The sequence below is a fragment of the Pan paniscus genome, chromosome 11 (assembly GCF_029289425.2).
Source record: "Pan paniscus chromosome 11, NHGRI_mPanPan1-v2.0_pri, whole genome shotgun sequence".
Lineage (NCBI taxonomy): Eukaryota > Metazoa > Chordata > Mammalia > Primates > Hominidae > Pan > Pan paniscus.
The window spans coordinates 105335768-105357592 of record NC_073260.2 but is presented as its reverse complement, the minus strand read 5'-3'; the positions used below and the strand labels follow the sequence as shown (position 1 = coordinate 105357592).

The 21825-nt window shown below is 43.8% G+C and overlaps 1 protein-coding gene and 1 pseudogene across 4 annotated transcripts in view; both read right to left on the bottom strand.

Annotated features, from left to right (window-relative positions):
* Nucleotides 1-21825, bottom strand: part of PLIN2 (perilipin 2) — a 118695-nt gene that overhangs the window by 70604 nt on the left and 26266 nt on the right. The window lies entirely within an intron of this gene.
* Nucleotides 9665-19056, bottom strand: LOC100972739 (small ribosomal subunit protein eS6-like; annotated as a pseudogene).

Below are 21825 nucleotides of genomic sequence, written 5' to 3'. Positions count from 1 at the left end.
CCTTAATTCTTTTCTGCCAAAAGTCAAGAACCCTTATGGCCTCCTGGGCTGATCCCCAATTTGGAGGGTTGCCCTGTGACAGTTAGAGAACCCAGATGTCTTTATATTATAAAATTACTTTAGGTCTTTGTGCCGACAATTTGAAGACAGCTGTCAAAGGGGACTTCTAGCTCTGGGCTCCAGTACATTAAACAAGAAATATCCTGATGTACCCCCAGATCAAGCTGCATTAGAATCACTGTAGGTATTTTTACAAATATAGGTTCTGAGGCCCCACCCCATACCCACTTAATTAGAATGGGGAGAAGGGGAGTCTGTGGTTTTACCAAGCTTTGTGAATGATTTTTAAGCATTCTGCTGCATTGCTTTCTAAACTCAGGCCTGTTTCCCACACCACTGTAATCAAGAGGGAACACTGAAGTTTCCTCAGTTCCTTCCTGTTTTTTCCTGTTTCCTTCTGCAGTGACCAACACTATCAGAAATGGCATTTTGGCGGGGACAGGGAGTACAGGAATGGAAACAGGAAAGGCATAAACAAGACTCCTCCTCTGCCCCAGGACTCTCTCCTGTGGGTCACATTACCAATGAAGGCTTGTGAACTCTGATTTAGCTAAGTTAATTTTGTGCAAAAAAATAAATTTTGGCTGAGTGCGGTGGCTCACACCTGTAATCCCAGCACTTTGGGAGGCCGAGGCAGGTGGATCATGAGGTTAGTTCAAGACCAGCCTGGCCAAGATGGTGAAACCCTGTCTCTACTAAAAATACACGCAAAAAATTAGCCAGCGTGGTGGTGGGCGCCTGTAACCCCAGCTACTCGGGAGGCTGAGGCAGGAAAATTGCTTGAACCCAGGAGCTGGAGGTTTCAGTAAGCCGAGATCACGCCACTGCACTCCAGCCTGGGCCACAAAGCGGGACTCCATCTCAAAAAAAAAAAAAAAAAAAAGAATTTTGGTGAGTTGTAGTGCTTGTTAAAAACAGATTCCGGGCCGGGTGCAGTGGCTCACGCCTGTAATCCCACCACTTTGGGAGGCCGAGGTGGGTGGATCACGAGGTCAGGAGTTCAAGGCCAGCCTAACCAAGATGGTGAAACCCCATGTCTACTAAAAATACAAAAATTAGCTGGGTGTGGTGGTGGGTGCTGGTAATCCCAGCTATTCGGGAGGCTGAGGCAGATAATTGCTTGAACCCTGGAGGCGGAGGTTGCCAGTAAGCCAAGATTGCGCCATTGCACTCCAGCCTGGGCAATAGAGGGAGACTTCATCTCAAAAAAAAAAAACACAGATTACAAGGTCCTTTAGTAGAGATGATGATACCTTAATCTAGATGATTCAAATGTAGGTAGCTCTCAGGACACACTTTGGAGAGCAATGACTTAAATCCAGTGAAGAAAATCTCCAAGAAACTGTGACAATATGTGGTCTCTTGAAATCTAGAGATTGGCGCTGCATGTGATGGCTCACCCCTGTAATCCTAGCATTATGGGAGGCCAAGGCGGGTGGATCACTTGAGATCAGGAGTTGAGACCAGCCTGGCCAATATGGTGAAACCCCATCTCTACCAAAAATACAAAAATTAGCCAGGTGTGATGGCGCGTGCCTGTAATCCCAGCTACTTGGGAGGCTGAGGCAGAAGAATCGCTTGAACCCAGGAGTGGGAGGTTGCAGTGAGCTGAGATCGTGCCACTGCCCCTCAGCCTGCACTGAGCTAGACTCCGTCTCAGAAAGAAATCTAGAGATTGGCTACTGAATATTGACAGCTTTATCTTCCCAACTAGCAAAACGATCCCTGCTAGAAGGAACGGATTCATTTTGGAAAGAGTATTCAGTAATCCCTGAAGCACAGAAACATTTTTTTCATTCTTGCTATGCAAACAGATTGTTGGCCTTCTTCAGTGAGGCAGGCCAGGACAAAATCTCAGCAGGCCCTTTCGACAGCATTTCTCCACAAATCAAATTAGGTCAAAGAGAAAATTCAGAGCAGTCTGAGGAAGGGGAAAAAAAAGCCCTGAAATGTGTTATAAAACTGGTGGGCAGGGGACAGGGGAACATCCCACCTACTTTGTTTGCTCTGGTAAAGGCTGGTGGCTTGTCACATGAACCCCAGGCCTTCCTGTTCTCGGCAGCTGCCTTCTGAGTCACTGTGGGCTGCAGGGGAGGGCCCCCTAACATCAGGGAACATAACAACCATATGACTCTTAGGTGAGGCCACTGCACCAGGCCAATTCAAAAATTAAAGAGCGACTACATTGCCGATTTTCATTTATTTTAAGAACTTCTTTACTCCGTTTTTGTCTACAACTGCAAATTAGCAGAAGACAAAAAACAAACTAGTAAGTGGAATTCACATCTGGTAAGTGAGAACTGGTGCCAGTCCTATTAGTCACCAGGATCACTTAAGGGTGGAGTGCACTAGCAGGATAAAACATTAAACCAAAAGCAATACTTCCTTGTAACAGCTGGAGTTTCCTAAGAAATTAAAAAAATAAAAACCTAGAATGCCTAGCAGACAAAATACCATAGTTAGAAAAGTCAACCTTTACTTTTCTCTTTTGATTGTCGTCAACTGTTGCATAATTTTTTTTTTTTTTTTAGACAGAGTCTTGTTCTGTCATCCCAGCTGGAGTGCAGTTCACTGCAACCTTCGCCTCCTGGGTTCAAGTGATTCTCCTGCCTCAGCCTCCCCAGTAGCTGGGACTACAGGAGTATGCCACCACGCCCGGCTAATTTTTTTTTTTTTTTTTTTTTGTATTTTTAGTAGAGAGGGTTTCTCCGTGTTGGCTAGGCTGGTCTCGAACTCATGAACTTGGATCATCCACCTGCCTTGGCCTCCCAAAGTGCTGTGATTACAGGCGTGAGCCACCGCACCTGGCCTGTTGCAGAATGTTACTGGGTATATTATATTATACTATGCGAATTAAGAATTCTCTATTAAACAGTTTTAAGTTGTAAGAAAGCCACCCTAAGTTTAAAACTTTCAGTCTTTTAAAACTGATGCATTCAAGAACTACTCCAAATAAGAGAAACAACACTGAGGTGTGATTCATTTGAACTTGAGTCCCGGTTCCTTAACCCAATGCCTGGATGCTAGAGATGTTCAATAAAGACTTAATGACTGCATAACCAACTTATTAGCTGTAGAACAGTTATAATAATTAACTTCCTTGAACCTTTGTTTTCTCTTCTGTGATCAGGGAAGAAACCTCTTCTGTCTACCTCAGAGAATTTTTGTAAGGATCAAATAAAATAATGTGTGTTTAAGTTTTGATTTCTTTCTTTTTTCTTTTTTTTTGAGATGGAGTTTCGCTCTTGTAATCCAGGCTGGAGTGCAATGTGGTGTGATCTCTGCTCACTGCAACCTCTGCCTCTGGGGTTCAAGTGATTCTCCTGCCTCAGTCTCCCAAGTAGCTGGGGTTACAAGTGTCCACTAACACGCCCGGCTAATTTTTGTATTTTTAGTAGAGATAGGTTTTCACCATATTGGCCATGCTGGTCTTGAACTCCTGACCTCAGGTGATACGCCTGCCTCGGCCTCCCAAAGTGCTGGGATTACATATACAACCTTTTTTTTAAAAATAATTATTTTTATTTTTATTTTTTGAGACAGAGTCTCGCTATGTCACCCAGGCTGGAATACAGTGGGGCAGTCTTGGCTCACTGCAACCTCCGCCTCCCTGGTTCAAGCGATTCTTGTGCCTCAGCCTCCCAAGTAGCTGGGATTACAGATGTACACCACCACACCAAGTAATTTTTGTCTTTTTAGTAGAGACGGGGTTTTGCTATGTTGGCCAGGCTGGTCTTGAACTCCTGGCCTCATGTGATCCACCCGCCTCTGCCTCCCAAAGTGCTGGGATTACAGGTGTGAGCCACTGCATCTGGCCAATACAACCTCTTTTTTTATTACAGCTTTGAAATTGGGGTAGGTTTACTGAAAATAGAACTGTACCAGCGAATTGCATCTGAAATATGCAAAGCTCACCTGGATATCTCAATAGCATGGCAATAACCACCCTATAACCTTTTTAAAAATAAACCTGAGTGGAAGTGATGCTGAAATCTCTCCTTAAGGTCCTCTTTCTCAATCAACTATAATTCAGCAAACATTAAACTTCAGTTACCCGGAAAAAGATTAGGTAATAAATGTGTTAATCATAGACTGGATCGTAATCAGCACCGTCACCTAAAGAATACTCACCCCTTAAGTAATCCAAAAGAAAACTAAGAAGCAAAAATCCAGGGTTTGTTTCTCTATAACCAAAATAGAAGAATGTCCATAGTCATTACCGAGCATTAACCATTTGAAGATCTCCTTCCTTTTAACCTCAGGACATTATAATATCTCTTCCTTACTGTCAGGAGACCTAGAGTTCTGTCCTGGCTCTGTGCCTATAGTCATAAGTTGATCTTATCCTTAAAAACGTAAAAATCTTTGTCTTTATTTTGGCCGAGCATGGTGATATATGACTGTAATCCCAGCACTTTGGGAGACTAAGGCAGGTGGATCATTTGAGGCCAGGAGTTGAGGACAGATCGCTTAAGACCAACCTGGCCAATGTGGTGAAACCCTGTATCTACTAAAAATACAAAAATTAGCGAAGTGTGGTGGCACACACCTGTAATCCCAGCTACTTGGGAGGCTGAGTCACAAGAATCGCTTGAACCCAGAAGTCAGAAGTTGCAATGAGCCCAGATTGCACAACTGCACTCTAGCCTGGGTGACAAGGAGTGAGACTCTGTCTCAAAAATAAAATAAATAAATAAATAAATAAAATCCTTGTCTTTATTTTGAAACCAGAACAAAGGACACAGTGTGATCTTTGCAAAATCACAGAATCTTGAGCTGAAAGAAGCTTAAAGTTTATCTTGCTAAGTAGTTACTTTTTTAAGCACAATTTTTATTTTTATTTTTATTTTTTTTCAGAGATGGTGCTCAAGCTGGTCTCAAACTCCTGGCCTCAAATGATCCTCCTGCTGTGGCCTCCCAAAAGGCTGTGATTACAGGCATGAGCCACTATGCCCAGCTCAGAACTATTTTATTCAAACAAAAATTTAAGAAGAGGAAAGCTAAACAGCTTTGGTTGAAGAAAGGTAGGTTATTTTGTGGCTGTCTGCTGGCCTCCCAGCCCCTCTCTGCTGTCCTTCAGGGAAGCCCTAGGACTCCACAGCACAACTTGAACCACTGACTTAGTCTAACCTTCTCATTCATTTCATGGATTGTTAAAACTGAGATCCAGAGATATTTAGGGACTTTCCAAACTAATGTAAATAGCAAATTCAGGACTGTTTAGTTGTATCCATGGTCATAACGAATATTTATTGAACGATTTACTGCTGTGTTTCACTTGCATCATGTCATTCATACTTTTTCTTTTTTTTTTTTTTTGACACAGGTTCTTGTTCTGCGGCTCAGTCTGAAGTGCAGAGGTGCGATCGTGGCTCCTGCAATCTCTGCCTCCCAGGCTCAAGCGATCCTCCCACCTCGGCCTCCCAAGTACCTGGGACTACAGGCACATGCTGTCACAGCTACTTTTTGTATTTTTTGCAGAGACAGGGTTTCGCCATATTGCCCAGGCTGGTCTCAAACTCCGAGGCTCAAGCAATCCTCCCGCCTTGGCCTCCCAAAGTGTTAGGATTACACGCGTGAGCCACTGTACAGGGCCTTTTTTTTTTTACTTTTTAGAGACAGGGTCTCACTCTGTTACCAGGCTAGAGTGCATTGGTTTGTTTGTCACTGATTTGTCACTGATTTGTTTGTTTGTTTCTGAGATGGAATCTCACTCTGTCAGCCAGGCTGGAGTGCAGTGGCACAATCTCAGCTAACTGCAACCTCTGCCTCCTGGGTTCAAGCGATTCTCCTGCCTCAGTCTCCCAAATAGCTGGATTTACAGGCGTGAGCCACCATGCCTGGCTAATTTTTGTATTTTTAGTAGAGACAGGGGTTTCACCATGTTGGCCAGGCTGGTCTCGAACTGCTGATCTCAAGTGATCTGCCCACCTCAGCCTCCCAAAATGCTAGGATTACAGGCATGAGCCACCACACCTGGCCCACAGCTCACTGTTGATACAGGAACTAGAAAGAAACTATTTAGGCCGATACTGAGGGTTCTTACCAAGTAGCTCCTAAATCATTTCTTTTCTAACAAAGAGCAGCCTGAAAAATTGAGCTGCAGACATAAATAAGCAAGCTGGAAGCTTGCATAGGTAAATGCCAACAGCTGTGCCAATAGGAAAAGGCTACCTGGGGGTGAGGCATGTTCAACATGGAGGCTCCATTTTCCCTTTTCTTTGTCAACCATGTGTACAGCAAAGAAACAGGCAACATGGCTCCGGCCAGGTAGAGGACCATCTGCATAATAAAAGATTCGGGTGGGGTAGCCAGCTTCTTTGCGTGCTATGTAAATGGCACACCTGGTCCATCCAATCTCTCGGGCACTATGTAACTCAGACACTGCCTCCACAAGCTTGTCTATAAAACCCTTTGCGTTTCACCATGAGACCAAAAGTCCCACTCAGGAGCCCCTCTCTCTGTAAGAGAGAGAGGTATTCCCTTTTCTCTTCCTTTTGCCTATTAAACCAATGCTCTTAAATTCACTTCTTATGTGTCTGCGTTCTTGATTCCCTTGGCATGAGACAAGAAACCTCTGATATTTATCCCAGACAACAACAGCACTTCTCTGTGACTTCAAACTCCTGGGCTCAAATGATCCACCCGCCTCAGCCTCCTGAGTACCTAGGACTTCATGCACCACCATGCCCTGCTAATTTTTAACCTTTTTTTTTTAGAGACTGGGTCTTGGTATGTTGCCTAGGCTAGTCTCAAACACCTGGGCTCAATTGTTTCTCCTGCCTTGGCCTCCCAAAATGCTGGAATTACAAATGTGAACCACTGTGACCAGCCTTTTATTATCCATTCCTTAAAATAACCCTTAAACGTATAGGAACTGCTGAGATCAATTTGATAAGAAAAGTGAGAAGATAGGTAAATTGCCCAAGGTCACCCAGTCACCGTGTTGTCTTCAGTTGCTTTATCTATAAGAAGGATCTGGACAAGAAAATTTCTGAAGTGCATGCTAGTGTGCACCGCTAAAATTCTATGGCCATAATTGCAAGTCGTGAGACTGGTTCTTACGACTAAAAGTAATTGTTACCTTTAGACTCAATTATGCATTTCTGAGGCGCTTAACTATTTGAGGCTTACAGAGGGACATTTCAAGATGTTTCGTTGGAAACTTGAAAAATGAGTACCAAAATCTAAAAAAAGAATAAAGAGAGTGAAGATGCAATTGTTTCAATTAACCAGTCAGGGGAGTCTAATAACCTCTACCTGTGAGCAAGTAATACCATGAATCCATTGTTGGTTGATGCAATAAATGGTATTGCAGGGGATTAGAACATCCTACCCCACCCCAAATATGTCACTTTCAAATAAGATTATTTTGAGCTGAAGACAACTGAGAAATAGCTGATGCAGAAGAAGCTCCTGGGGCTCACACCTGTAATCCCAGCACTTTGGGAGGCTGAGGTGGGAGGATTGCTTGAGTCCAGGAGTTTGAGACCAGCCTGGGCATCACAGTGAGACTCTGTCTCTACAAAAAATAGTAAAAATTAGCCTGGCGTGGTGGTACATGCCTATAGTCCCAGCTACTGAGGAGGCTGAGGTGGGAGGATTGCTTGAGCCCAGAAGGTTGAGTGCAGTGAGCCGTGATTGTGCCCATGCACTCCAGCCTGGGCAACAGAGCAAGACCCTGTCTCCAATTAAAAAAAGAAAAACCTCTTGGGCTTCTTTCCTCTGTCTGGCTAAGAACAGGATATAAATTGTAAGGGTGTCTCCCTTCCCCTCCATGAAAAGGAGAACAACTCAATCATTCCTGACTCTTAGTCCAGACTAAGAGGACAGGGATCAGACATAGCACTGAAAGAGGAATCCACATAAAAAACTTTACTAAGATAACCTTTGGCTGGGTACTGTGGCTCAGGCCTGTAATCCCAGCACTTTGGGAGGCCAAGGTGGGTGGATCACTTGAGGGTAGGAGTTCAAGACCAACCTGGCCAACATGGTGAAATCCCATCTCTCTTTTTTTTTTTTTTTTTTTTTTTTTTTTTGAGATAAGGTCTCACTCTGTCACCCAGGCTGGAGTGCAGTGACATGATCTCAACTCACTGCAAACTCTGCCTCCCAGGCTCAAGCAATACTCCCGCCTCAGCCTCTCTGAGTAGCTGGGACCACAGGAATGCGTCACCATGCCCAGCTAATTGTTTTGTATTTTTGGTAGAGATGGGGTTTCTCCATGTTGCTCAGGTCGGTCTCGAACTTCTGAGCTCAAGGGATCTGCTCACCTCTGCCTCCCAAAGTGCTAGGATTACAGGGATGAGCCATTGTGCCTAGCCTGAAACCCCATCTCTACTAAAAATAAAATAAAATAAAAATACCTGGGTATGGTGGCAGGTGTCTATAATCCCAGCTATTCAGGAGGCCGAGGCAAGAGAATCACTTGAACTTGGGAGGTGGAGGTTGCAGTGGGCCGAGATGGAGCCACTGCACTCCAACCTGGGCGATGGAGCGAGACCCTGCCTCTAAAGAAATAAAATAACCTTTATCTTCCAGTGGTTTCTCCCCCACATATTTACCTCCCCACAGTTTGCTGCCCCTAAAAGCTGTAACCCCTTTCTCTTGTCACTTCTCTACAAATATATTGTTCCATGTTAAGATGCTATATAAGCCCCGGATTTTAACCACCCCTTTGAGTTACTCATTACTGAGTTTCTCTTGTGTGTATGTGTGCTGTACATGTTAAAAAACTCTGTTTTTCTCTTTTTAATTTATCTTTTATCAGTTTGATTCCCAGGACTCCAGCTGGAGAACCTAGGAGGGTAGAAGAAAAAGGTTCGTGTGTGTTTTTCCATCCCCTACAGTGATGGTGGTACATTATTTTGGTTTTGATCTCTGTGGTCAGGGAACAATTAAGTAAGTGATGACAAGAGGTAGGAAAAAAAAACTTCCTTTGCGAAGATTATTTAGCAGCAGAAGTAACAAAAAGATGAGTTGCAAAAAGTAAGTGGAGTTTAAGAACAGGCAAGTGGTAACAACAGCAGGTAATGACTGAGACAACGTGATAATGATAAATTTAGAGAAATTTCTTATTATGTAAATAGATCCATTAGCAATAAGCAAAATTTTACTTTTTGATCAACTTGACTGAAAAGATAACTTTTGGCCCAGGCGCCATGGCTCACACCTGTAATCCCAGCACTTTGTGAGGCCGAGGTGGGCAGATCACCTGAGATCAGGAGTTTGAGACCAGCCTGGCCAACATAGTGAAACCCTGTCTCTACTAAAAATACAAAATTAGCTGGGCGTGGTGGCACATGCCTGTAGTCCCAGCTACTCGGGAGGCTGAGGCAGGAGAATTGCTTGAACCCGGGAGGCGGAGGTTGCAGTGAGCTGAGATTGTGCCACTGCACTCCAGCCTGTGCATCAGAGAAGACTCCGTGTCAAAATAAATAAAAAGATAACTTTTTACATGAAAAACAAAATGTATTACCCCAATAATTCTGGAGCCATTGCGATGATCTTGCAAAGAAGAGAGTAGTGTTTTTATTAAGATAACCAGTTCTTGAACTTTGACCAGTGTATTATACATAGACAAGACTTCATCTGACATCAAAGTAGTAGGACTCTTTAATCACCCTATTTTATTATTTCAAATAACATTTAAACTCAAGGATAATTCACTACTTCCCTTGGTTTGAATTTTCTGCATACAGAGTTAGATTTCTTATCTCTCTGTGTATACATGCCAACCTAAAGAATGTGGGTTTTTTTCACTCAAAGAGGAAAATGACTATGATTTTAAAAACTGGCATTATAATTCTGTTCTGCCTCAGAGTTTTTCCTCCCAGCCTTGTCCCTTCCCCCATTCACAGTGTATCCTTTGCTCCAGTAATATCCAATTTCCTATTGTTCCCCAATACATTCTGTCCTATCTCTGTAACTTGGCACATGCTGTTCCCTCTAACTTCCCTTCTTACTCTTCCCCACCCTACATACCTGGCTAACTCCTATTTACCCTTCAAGGCTCAGCTCAATTAAGTATCACTTTCTCTTGGAGATCTTTACTACTATAAAACTGTAATCAATATTTTTTCTTCTTTGTACATATATTTGCATACATTCCTGATTGTGCCCTTAGTGGAAATGATTAGAAGTGGACTTCCTGTGACGGAAATTCTCTTAAAATAGTCATGAGTGATAAAATGTTTGTAAAGTCAAGCAGTTCCTGACTTGCAAATGACAGCACAAACAAGCAGCCCCTTGTGCTTCACTATTCTTGCTCCTGGGCCCTTCTGCTGCTGATACCTGCTTCCCTTTCATAAATGCCCCAGCTATTATTTCTGGAGGAGCTTTGAAAGGTCTGGCCCAGCTCCTCTTCTTGTGCAAGAAGTCTCCGCTGTCTCTGTTGCCCTGGAGCTGTCCACCTGCCTTACCCACATCCTACCTCTCACAGCAGACAGGGGCTCCAGGCTATGGAATGTAAGATGAAAAGGAGAGAAGTTATCATTTGAGCTCGGGAGGCGGAGGTTGCAGTGAGCCAAGATAGCGCCATTGCACTCCAGCCTGGGCAACAGATGAGACTCAATTTCAAAAATAAATAAATAAATAAATAAAAAGGAGACGAGTGGTCAGATTTCAGGGACTAAACAAACATACTTTCAAGGCTTAGAAAAAGTTCTTACATGACTTATGAATTTGCTAAGTATTGGTAGGGCAGCCTAGGAACTGCAATCTCAACTCACCATTGCATTTCAACTTCCTTCAGTCTCTTTGGGAAAAGGTATTTATTCATGTATTCCTAAAAGTGACCAATATGTCTTAACTTGTTTGGGACTTTTCTGGTTTTAGCATAGAAAGCACTGAGCTGATATCGCACCACTGCACTCCAGCCTGGGTGACATAGCAAGACTCTATCTCAAAAGAACAAAACAAAACAAAAATTCCAATTTCAAAACATCTCTTTGTGACCGTATGTGACTGTATGCTTTCAGAAAAATCCAGATCACCTCTTGAATGTTTTGCTGCTTAGAAATTTCTCCTGCCAGATGCCCTAAATCATCTCTCTCAAGTTCAAAGTTCCACAGATTTCTAGGGCAGGGGCAAAATGCCACCAGTCTCTTTGCTAAAGCATAGCAAAGTGACTTTTGCTCCAGTTCCCAAAAAGTTCCTTATCTCCACCTAAGACCACCTCAGCCTGGACTTTATTGTCCATATCACTATCAGCATGTTGGTCAAAACCATTCAACAAGTTTCTAGTAAGCTCCAAACTTTCCCACATCTTCCTGTCTTCTTCTGAGCCCTCCAAGCTGTTCCAACCTCTGCTCATTACCGAGTTCCAAAGTCACTTCCACATTTTCAGGTTATCTTTATAGCAGTACCTCACTCTGTTAGTACCAATTCTCTGTATTAGTCCATTCTCATATTGCTATAAAGAACTGCCTGAGACTGGGTAATTTATGAAGGAAAGAGGTTAAGTTGACTACAGTTATGCATGGCTGGGGAGGCCTTATGAAACTTACAATCATGGTGGAAAGAGAAGGTGAAGCAAGCACCTTCCTCACAAGACGGCAGGAGAGAGTGAGCGCAGGGAAAACTGCCACTTTTAAACCATCAGATCTCATGAGAACTCCTTCGCTATTACGAGAACAGCATAGGGGAAACCACCCCCATGATCCAATCACCTCCCACCAGGTCCCTCCCACAACACATGGGAATTACAGTTCAAAATGAGATTTGAGTGGAGACACAAAACCAAACCGTATCAATCCCCAATCCTCTTCTCATCCTGTGTGATCTGCCCTGGACAATCTTATTAAGTTTCCATGACTTCAACTCTCATCTGAATACTGAAGATTCCCAAATGTAGCCCAGCTTTTTATTCTGACCTCTGTTCTCTATTTCCACCCTCAGCTGGAACATCTCTACTAGGATATGCATTGGTATTGTAGACATAGCTAAAACCCCATCACTAACATCATACTTAATGGTGAAAGATTGAATGCTTTTCCTCTAACATCAGAAATAAGACAAGCATGTCCACTTTGCCACTGACATTCAACGGTGCACTGGAGGTTCCAGTGAGGGCTATTAGGCAAGAAAATAAATAAATACAAGGTCTCCAGATTGGAAAATAAGAAGTAACACAATCTCTACTTGCAGGTTGTATGATCTTGTATACAGAAAATTTTCAGGAGGCTGAGGCAGGACAATTGCTTGAACCCAGGAGGCAGAAGTTGCAGTGAGCCGAGATCACGCCACTGCACTCCAGCCTGGGCGACAGACGGAGACTCCATCTCAAGAAAAAAAAATTCTCTTTCATCAAAGGTGGTTTATAAATAACAGAGGAGATAAAGTCAGTCACAGTAGCTCATGCCTGTAATCCCAGCACTTTGGGAGGCCGAGGCGGGCGGATCACGAGGTCAGGTGATCGAGAGAGAGACTGCAGGGAGCCAAGATCATGCCATTGCACTCCAGCTTAGGCGACAGAGAGAGACTCCGTCTAAAAAAAAAATTTGCTGGGTGAGGTCTGGCGCAGTGGTTCACACCTGTAATCCCAACAGTTTGGGAGGATCACCTGAGGTCAGGAGTTCAAGACCAGCTTGGCCAACATGGTGAAAACCCATCTCTACTAAAAATACAAAAATTAGCCAGGCATGGTGGCGGGCCCCTGTAATCCCAGCTACTCAGGAGGCTGAGGCAGGAGAATCACCTGAACCCAGGAGGTGGAGGTGCGGTGAGCCAAAATTGAGCCACTGCACTCCAGCCTGGACAACAGAGCCAGATTCTGTCTCAAAAAAAAAAAAAGTGCTGGGTGTCGTGGCATGCAGCTGTGTAGTTTAGCTACTCAGGAAGTTAAGGTGGGAAAAGGGCTTGAGTCCAGGAAGTTGAGGCTGCAGTGAGCTATGATTGCACCATTGAAGTCCAGCCTGGGTGACAGAGTGAGACCTTGTCTCAAAAAAATAAATTAAAAACAAAAATACAGCTGCCCGTGGTGGCTCATGCCTGTAATCCCAGCACTTTGGGAGGCTGAGGTAGGCAGATCACCTGAGGTCAGGAGTTTCAGACCAGTCTGGCCAACATGGTGAAACCTCTTCTCTACTAAAAATATAAAAATTAGCAGGGTGTGGTAGCATGCACCTGTAGTCTCAGCTACTTGGGAGGTTGAGACTCAAGATTCTCAACCTCCTTGAGCGATTCAAGGAGAATTGCTTGAACCCTGGGAGGCGGAGGTTGCAGTGAGCCGAGATCACACCACTGCACTCTAGCCTGGGTGACAGAGCAAGACTCTGTCTCAAAATAAATAAATAAATAAAATACAAAGAAATACATTTAACAAAAGAATTGCATAATGGGTACTCTGAAAACTACAAACATTGCTGAAATAAATTTTAAAAGATCTAAATCAATGGAAAGACATCGTATGTTCATGGATTGGAAGACTTAACATTGTTAAGATGGCAGTACTCCCCAAACTGATCTACACATTTAACACCACTCCTCTCCAAATCCCAGCTGTCTTCTTTGCAGAAATCAACAAGCTGATTCTGAATAGTTTGGAAATGCAAAGGACTAAGAATCGCCAATACAATCAGGAAGAGGAAGAATAAAATTTGAGGACACAAATATTCTGACTTCTTATTTATTTATGAGCCAGGGTCTCGCTCTGTCCCCCAGGCTGGAGCGCAGTGGTGCAATCACAGTTTACTGCAGCCTCAAACTACTGGGCTCAAGTGATCCTCCCACCTCAGCCTCCTAAGTAGTTGGGACTACAGACTCTTACCACCACAACTGGCTTTTTTTTTTTTTTTTTTTTTTTTGAGACAGGGTCTTGTTCTGTCACCCAGACTGGAGTGCAGTGATGAGATCAGGGCTCACTGAAGCCTTGACCTTCCAGGCTCAAGCCATCCTCCTACCTCAGCCTCCCAAGTAACTGGGACTACAGGTACATGCCACTATACCCAACTAATTTTTTGTTTGTTTGTTTGTTTGAGACAGTTTCACTCTTTGGCCCAGGCTGAAGTGAAGTAGTGTGATCTCAGCTCACTGCACCTCTGCTCCCTGGGTTCAAGCGATTCTCCTGCCTCACCCTCCTGAGTAGCTGGGATTATAGGTGCTCACCACCATGCCCAGCTAATTTTTGTATTTTTAGTAGAGACAGGGTTTTGCCATATTGGCCAGGCTGGTCTCGAACTCCTGACCTCAGGTGATCCACCTGCCTCGGCCTCCCAAAGTGCTAGGATTATAGGCGTGAATCACGGTACCAGGCTTCAACTAATTTTTTAAATTTTGTATATATTGGGTCTTGCTATGTGGCCAGGGCTGATCTCAAACTCCTGGGCTCAAGCTATCCTCTGACCTAGGCTTACCAAAGTGCTGGGATTACAGGGATGAGCCACCATGCCCAGCCTGCATTCTGATTTCTGAGTAAAGAAAAATAGCTCACAGCAGTCTGGGACATTGAGATGCAAAATTTATTGAGTCCAGAGAGACATGAGTATGTCAAGCTCCCCCACCCACCCAACATACACGTCCAGGGGGGCAATTGTTTAAAGGGATTTGGGGCCAGGCACGGTGGCTGACACCTGTAATCTCAACACTTTTGGAGGCAGAGGCAGGAGGACTGGTTGAGCCCAGGAGTTCCAGACCAGCCTGGGCAACATAGAGAGAACCCATCTCTACAAAAAATTAAAAAAACAATTAGCTAGGTGTGGTGGTACACACCCAGATACTTACAGGGCTGAGGTGAGAGGACTGCTTGAGCCTGGGAAGTGGAGGCTGCAGTGATCAGTGATTGCACCAGTACGGTCCACCTAAGCGAGAGTGAGACCCTATCTTAAACAAAATCAAAAGCAAAAACAAGCCAGGCATGGTAGCTCATGCCTGTAATCTCAGCACTTTGGGAGGCCAAGGCAGGTGGATCCCCTGAGTCCAGGAGTTCAAGACTAGCCTAGGTACATGGCAAAACCCTGTCTCAATAAAATAAAATAAAATAAAATAAAATAAAATAAAATAAAATAAAATAAAATAGAATTTAATTAAATTAAAAAGAAAAGTCAATGCATAGCCAATTAATAGTTTATGTTATTTTATGGGAAATTCTTGGTAAACAACTTAGGAACTACCTCTTCTTTTTTTCTTTAAAAATTCACTTGTAGGCTGGGCATGGTGGCTCACACCTGTAATCCCAGCAGTTTGGGAGGCCGAGGCGGGCAGATCACGAGGTCAGGAGATCGAGACCATCCTGGCTAACACAGTGAAACCCCGTCTCTACTAAAAATACAAAAAAATTAGCCAGGCGTGGTGGCGGATGCCTGTACTCCCAGCTACTTGGGAGGCTGAGGCAAGAGAATGGTGTGAACCCGGGACGCGGAGCTTGCAGTGAGCCAAGATCGTGCCACTGGACTCCAGCCTGGGTGACAGAGCAAGACTCCTTCTCAAAAAAAAAAAAAAAAAAAAAAATTCACCTGTGACTGCTGCTGATCATGGCATATATTCAAGGCAACTTAATTAAAGGTCCCAGGTTGCAGTCCTAAAACTTGACCCACATAAACTATCTTTTCAACAAATAATGCTGAAACAAGTGGATGCCACATGAAAAAAAAAAATGAAGTTGGAACCCTAGCTCACTTCACATACAAAAATTAACTCCAGGCTAGGCATAGTGGCTTTGTCCTGTAATCCTAGCACTTTGGGAGGCTGAGGTGGGAAGATTGCTTGAGCCCAGGAGTTCAAGACCAGCCTGAACAATATAGTGAGACTTCGTCCGTACTAAAAATAAAAACATTACCTGGGCATGGTGGTGTGTGTCTGTAGTTCCAGCTACTCAGGAGCCTAAGATGGAAGGATCACTTGAGTCCAGCAAGCTGATCATGCCACAGTACTCCAGCCTGGGCAACAGAGCAAGACCCTGTCACACCCACACACACACACAAATACCCTGTCTCTTACAAAATTGTAAAAATTAGCCATGTGTGGTGGCGAGCATCTGTAGTCCTAGCTATTCAGGAGGTTGAGACAGGAGGATTGCTTGAGCCTAAGAGTTTTGGAAGTTGCAGTGAGCCAACTGCCATGATTGTGCCATTGCACTGAAGCCTGGGCAGTTGAGCAAGATCCTATCTAAAAAAAACCCAAATAAATAAAATCAAAATGGACCATACGCCCAAATGTAAGAGCAAAAACTATTAGAGTTTTAAAAGAAAACTTATGTGTACATATTCAGGAGCTTTCATTAGACAATGGTTTCTGGGATATGACATCAAAAGCACAAACAACAAAAGAACAAATGAATATATTTGTCAAAAGACAAAATTACAACACATTAAGTTTAAAAATCTTAATTGTTACTTATTTGTGATTCTAAACTCAGGCAATATATCATTCTATAAAACAGAATGAGTCTTCCAATGAACAAAGCAGAAGAGATTGCTTTTATAAACAGGCAGAGAAGACCTCCTTATCATGCCAGAGATAGCTTTTATAGACAGGCAGAGGGGATTTCCTTATCATGCCAGCTAAAACTGGCCTGTTTGAGGATTTGGCTATTCTCTCTCTCTCTCTCTCCTGATTTCTCAGAAGGTCAGATAAAGATCTTAGTTTTGACTTAGTGACATGACATGCAATTTCAGCATAAGTAACTCCATTGTGGTGGGGTCTGTTAGGCCTAGGGCAGGAACTCAGTCCAACTCAATGGCCTCCTGTAAATTTAATTCTACATATTGAACATCACCGAAATATAAAACTTTTTCCTTCCAAGGACACCATCGAGAAAATGAAAAGCCAAATCACAGAATGGGAGAAAATACATGCAAATCATATATCTAATAAGGCTGTTCTTTTTATAGTGTAGATATATAAATGGTGAGGATATGGAAAAATTGGAACTCTTGTACATTGCTAGAAGAAATGTAGGATGGTACAGCCTTTGTGGAAAACTATTTGGTGGTTCCTTCAGAAGTTAAAACACAGAATTAACATATGACCCAGAAATTCTACTCCTAGGTATATATCCAAAAGAATTAAAAACAAGTACTCAAATTCTGTTTTTCGAGACAGAGTCTTGCTCTGTTGCCTAGGCTGGAGTGCAATGGTGCAATCTCAGCTCACTGCAACCTCCACCTCCTGGGTTCAAACGATTCTTCTGCCTCAGCCTCCTGAGTAGCTAAGATTACAGGCACCCGCCTCCTTGCCCAGCTAGTTTTTGTATTTTTAGTAGAGATGGGGTTTCACCATGTTGGCCAGGCTGGTCTTCAACTCCTGAGCTCAAGTGATCCGCCCACCTCAGCCTCCCAAAGTGCTGAGATTACAGGCTTGAGCTACCCTGCCTGGCCAAATTCTTATACATCATTGATCATAGCAGTATCATTTATAATGGCCAAAAGGTGGAAAACACTCAAATTTCAATCAAATAATGAATGAATAAACAAAACGTGGTATAGCCATACAATGAGTTACTATCCAGGCATAAAAAGAATGAGTACTGATACATGCTACAATATGGATGAAACTTGAAAACATTACACATGTGAAAGAAGCCAGACACAAAAGGCCACATATTGTATGATTTCATTTAAATAAAATATCCAGTATAAGCAATCTATAGATATAAGAAGGAGATTAGTGATTGCCAGGGGCCGGGAAGAGGGCAATGGGAGTAACAGGGTTTTTTTTCTTTTTCTTTTTTCTTTTTTTTTTTTTTTTGTGAGTCTGATCTTATTTATTTTTTACTCACTTAGAAGTAGAAGCTCGCAGAGAGGAAAGTCTGCGTCTCTTCACAATTTGTTCCTGGCGCTTTTCCTTAGCCTCCTTCATTCTCTTGCCAAAAGCTTAGCATATTCTGCAGCCTCTTCCTTATTTTTCTTAGTATGCTGCTTCTTCAGAGCAATACACCGCCGTTTGTGCTGCAGGACACATGGAGTAACAAGACGCTGAATCTTGGGTGCTTTGGTCCTAGGTTTCTTACCTTCTTTAAGGGCTTTCTTTAGAGAGATTGAAAAGTTTATGGATTCTGCTAGCTCTTTTGGGTCCCAGGTGATGAGGCACCATAGTATCAGTCAGTCCAGGAATATCCTTCTCTCCTTTTTTTACAATAACCAAGTTGAGAATGCTCAGATTGGCAATCACAATGCAACCATGAACTGATTTTCCCTTTCTTTCTCCAGTTCTCCTTGGTCTGTAACAGGAATGCCCCTTACTCAGTAGCAAGTGGACACGGCCGTGGGTCAAGACACCCTGCTTCATGGGGAAACCTTATTTGTCGTTCCCACCACTGATTCGGACCACATAACCCTTCCATTCTTCACCCAGTGTGTCAGCAGCAACTTTTGTGGCCGTACGTTTCTCATAAAAAGTACGAAGTTTGCATTCATCATCCACTTCAATGAGTTTCTGGCAGCCAGTGGCTGGGAAGGAAATGTTCAGCTTCATCTTGAAGCATCCTTTTTTTGGGGGGGGGATGGAGTGCAGCAGCGTGATCTCGGCTCACTACAACCTCTGCCTCCCCAGTTCAAGCGATTCTCCTACATCAGCCTCCTGAGTAGCTGGGACTACAGGTGCGTTCCACCGCGCCCGGCCAATTTTTGTATTTTTAGTAGAGGCGGGGTTTCACCGTGTTAGCCAGTATGGTCTCCATCTCCTGACCTCATGATCTGCCTGCCTCGGCCTCCCAAAGTGCTGGGATTACAGGCATAAGCCACCACGCCCAGCCAACAGGGTTTCTTTTTGGAATGATGATAATGTTCTGGATTTAGATAGTGGAGATAGGTGCACAAGTCTGTGAATAGGCTAAAAGACATTGAATTGTACAGCTTAAATTGGAGAATTACGTGTTAAGTAAATTGTATCTCAACAAGGGTTTTTAATTTCCCAAGGCTTGGGTGAAAATCAATGTGTATAACTTTCAATGTAAGAGTTGGAAAAGTATCATAAAAATGCTAACAGTGACTAGATAAGATGATGCATGTTCTGTCTTTCTAAATGTAAGACATATCTTTACAATATGAGTTCCTGCCTAAGATAAAATGGGTATTTAAATATTGTATTTAAATGTTCTAAGTGTCAGACTTCCTTTCTTTAGCTTTTCCACAGATACAGAATTTTAGCTCTGGCTCAAACTCTGCATGTAAAATGAGAATAGAAAAATGTGACTCTTAAACTACAGATATTTAATAAAGACTAATTTGCAGACATCAAGGTGAAATAAAATGATTAATTTTTTTAAGATATAAAGCTCATTGTTCAAATAAAATCCAAGTTCTAAAATCTTAGATTGTATGAAATGGATGTGAAATGGATGAAAGTGTTATGAATGGCGCTGCTTTGCTTGAGGTACTCCTTTATCTCCACTCCTCCAAACACAAACATATCAGGGCAGGCAGGTCTAAGCAGCTCCTTGGAGCACAGTTTAAAAGGTCTGAGGGACTCTAGCAGCCCAGTTGGCCCTAAATTGTGTAGTCTTTGGTAAGGTACAGAAACTCCATGGGCTCCTGACAGAAAACTCCTGTTTCCTATTTGTCAGATAAAGGCGGCCAAGCTACAACTCCTTGAAAGCCCTTTTCTACGGTCGAAGTCTACAATTCTATGATCCTGAAAAAGCTAAAATAAAAGCTAGTAGCCACTGGCTTCTAAAATGTTTACCAATCACCCCAGAGCTTAAGGAACAAAGATCAAAACAAGCCTTGGGCTATAATCACCTTATCCAAACCTAAAAAATAAACAGCAGACTAAAAATAGAGAGGGGTAAGTCTTATTTCAAAGTGAAATGATCTGAACAAAGGGCAGCTGGTTTTCACTGATCTTTCTTATCTCTTAGATAAAGTTTGTTAATGGGCCATAAATACACAAAGGGTCTGGTTGCCAAGTATCCCTGCAAAAGGGAGGAGAGGCCATATATCACTTCCTGGGGGATGGGAGGGAGTAGCATCTCAAGGAGAAGTAGCACAAAAGGCCCCTCCTGAGATAGGAAACAGGCCCTGGGTCAGGCAGCTGTGGGTCCGGCAAACACCCTCAGATCTCAGAACAAGAAACCCGTTGAAGGCGGGGCACAGTGGCTCCTGCCTGTAATCCCAGCACTTTGGGAGCCACAGTGAGAGGACTGTTTGAAGCCAAGAGCTAGAGACCAGCCTAGGCAACATAGGGAGACCCGCCCCCCTGCATCTGTCTGTCCAAACAATTTAAAAATTAGCTGGGCACAGCTGGGCACGGTGGCTCAGGCCTGTAACCCCAGCACTTTGGGAGGCCGAGGCGGGTAGGATCACGTGAGGTCAGGAGTTCGAGACTGGCCTGGCCAACATGGTGAAACTCCATCTCTACTAAAAATACAAAAAATTAGCCGGGCGTGGTGGCAGGTGCCTTTAATCCCAGCTACTTGGGAGGCTGAGGCAGAGAGAATCGCTTGAACCCAGGAGGTGGAGGTTGCATTGAGCTGAGATCGCACCATTGTACTCCAGCCTGGGCAAAAAGAGTGAAGCTCCTTCTCAAAAACAAAACAAAACAAAAATTAGCTAGGCATAGTGGCATGCACCTCTAGTCCCAGCTCCTCGGGAGGCTGAGGTGGGAGGATGGTTTGATCCTGGGAGGTTGAGACTGCAGTGAGCTGTGATCACACCACTGCACTCCAGCCTGACGACAGAGCAAGACCCTGTCTCAAAAACAAACAAACAAAATACATATGTGTGTGTGCGCATGCGTGCGTGTGTGTGTGTGTGTGTGTGTAAAACCTGTTAAAGAGCTGGGGGCTGGGTGGAACAGAGATTGTGCTGGCCAAGGTGGGGAGAAGCTATATACTATATGGAGGACAGGACAGCCCTCACACAGAAACACCTGAAGGAGCCTCAGCTGATATTCTCCTGATGACATAGTCTAACTCCTTGCACTCAAAATGGGATCAGTGGACCATCAGCACAGGCAGCATCTGTGAGTTTATTAGAAATGCAAAATCTGGCCAGGCGTGGTGGCTAATGCCTGTAATTCCAGCACTTTGGAAGGCCAAGGTGGGTGGATCACCTGAGGTCAAGAGTTCAAGACCAGCCTTGCCAACATCACGAAACCCCATCTCTACTCAAAATACAAAAAACATTAGCCGGGCATGGTGGCACGCACCTGTAATCCCAGCTACTCAGGAGGCTGAGGCAGGATAATTGCTTGAACCCAGGAGACGGAGGTTGCAGTGAGCCAAGATGGTGCCACTGCACTCCAGCCTGGGTGACAGAGTGAGACTACTTCTCAAAAAAAGAAAGAGGCCAGGCGTGGTGGCTCACGCCTGTAACCCCAGCACTTTGAGAGGCCAAGGTGGGCGGATCACGAGGTCAGGAGATCGAGACCATCCTGGCTAACATGGTGAAACCCCGTCTCTACTAAAAATACAAAAAATTAGCCAGGCATGGTGGCAGGCGCCTGTAGTCCCAGCTACGCAGGAGGCTGAGGCAGGAGAATGGTGTGAACCCGGGAGGCAGAGCTTGCAGTGAGCCGAGATTGCGCCACTGCACTCCAGCCTGGGTGCAAGAGCGAGACTCCGTCAAAAAAAGAAAGAAAGAGAAAGAAAGAAAGAGAGAAAGAAAGAAAAGAAACGCAAAATCTCAGATCCAACACATACCTACTGATCACAGTCTGCATTTTACCAAGATTCCTGGTGATTGCCTGTGCATTAAAGCTTGGGTATAGCTGGAAAAGTACCTTCACAAAGACATCAATCATACTGGTTTTACCTAGTGATTAGGGAAAACCCTGAGCACTCAATCCATTGTATCTATGAGTTCCAGCATTTTTTTTTTTTAAAGAGGG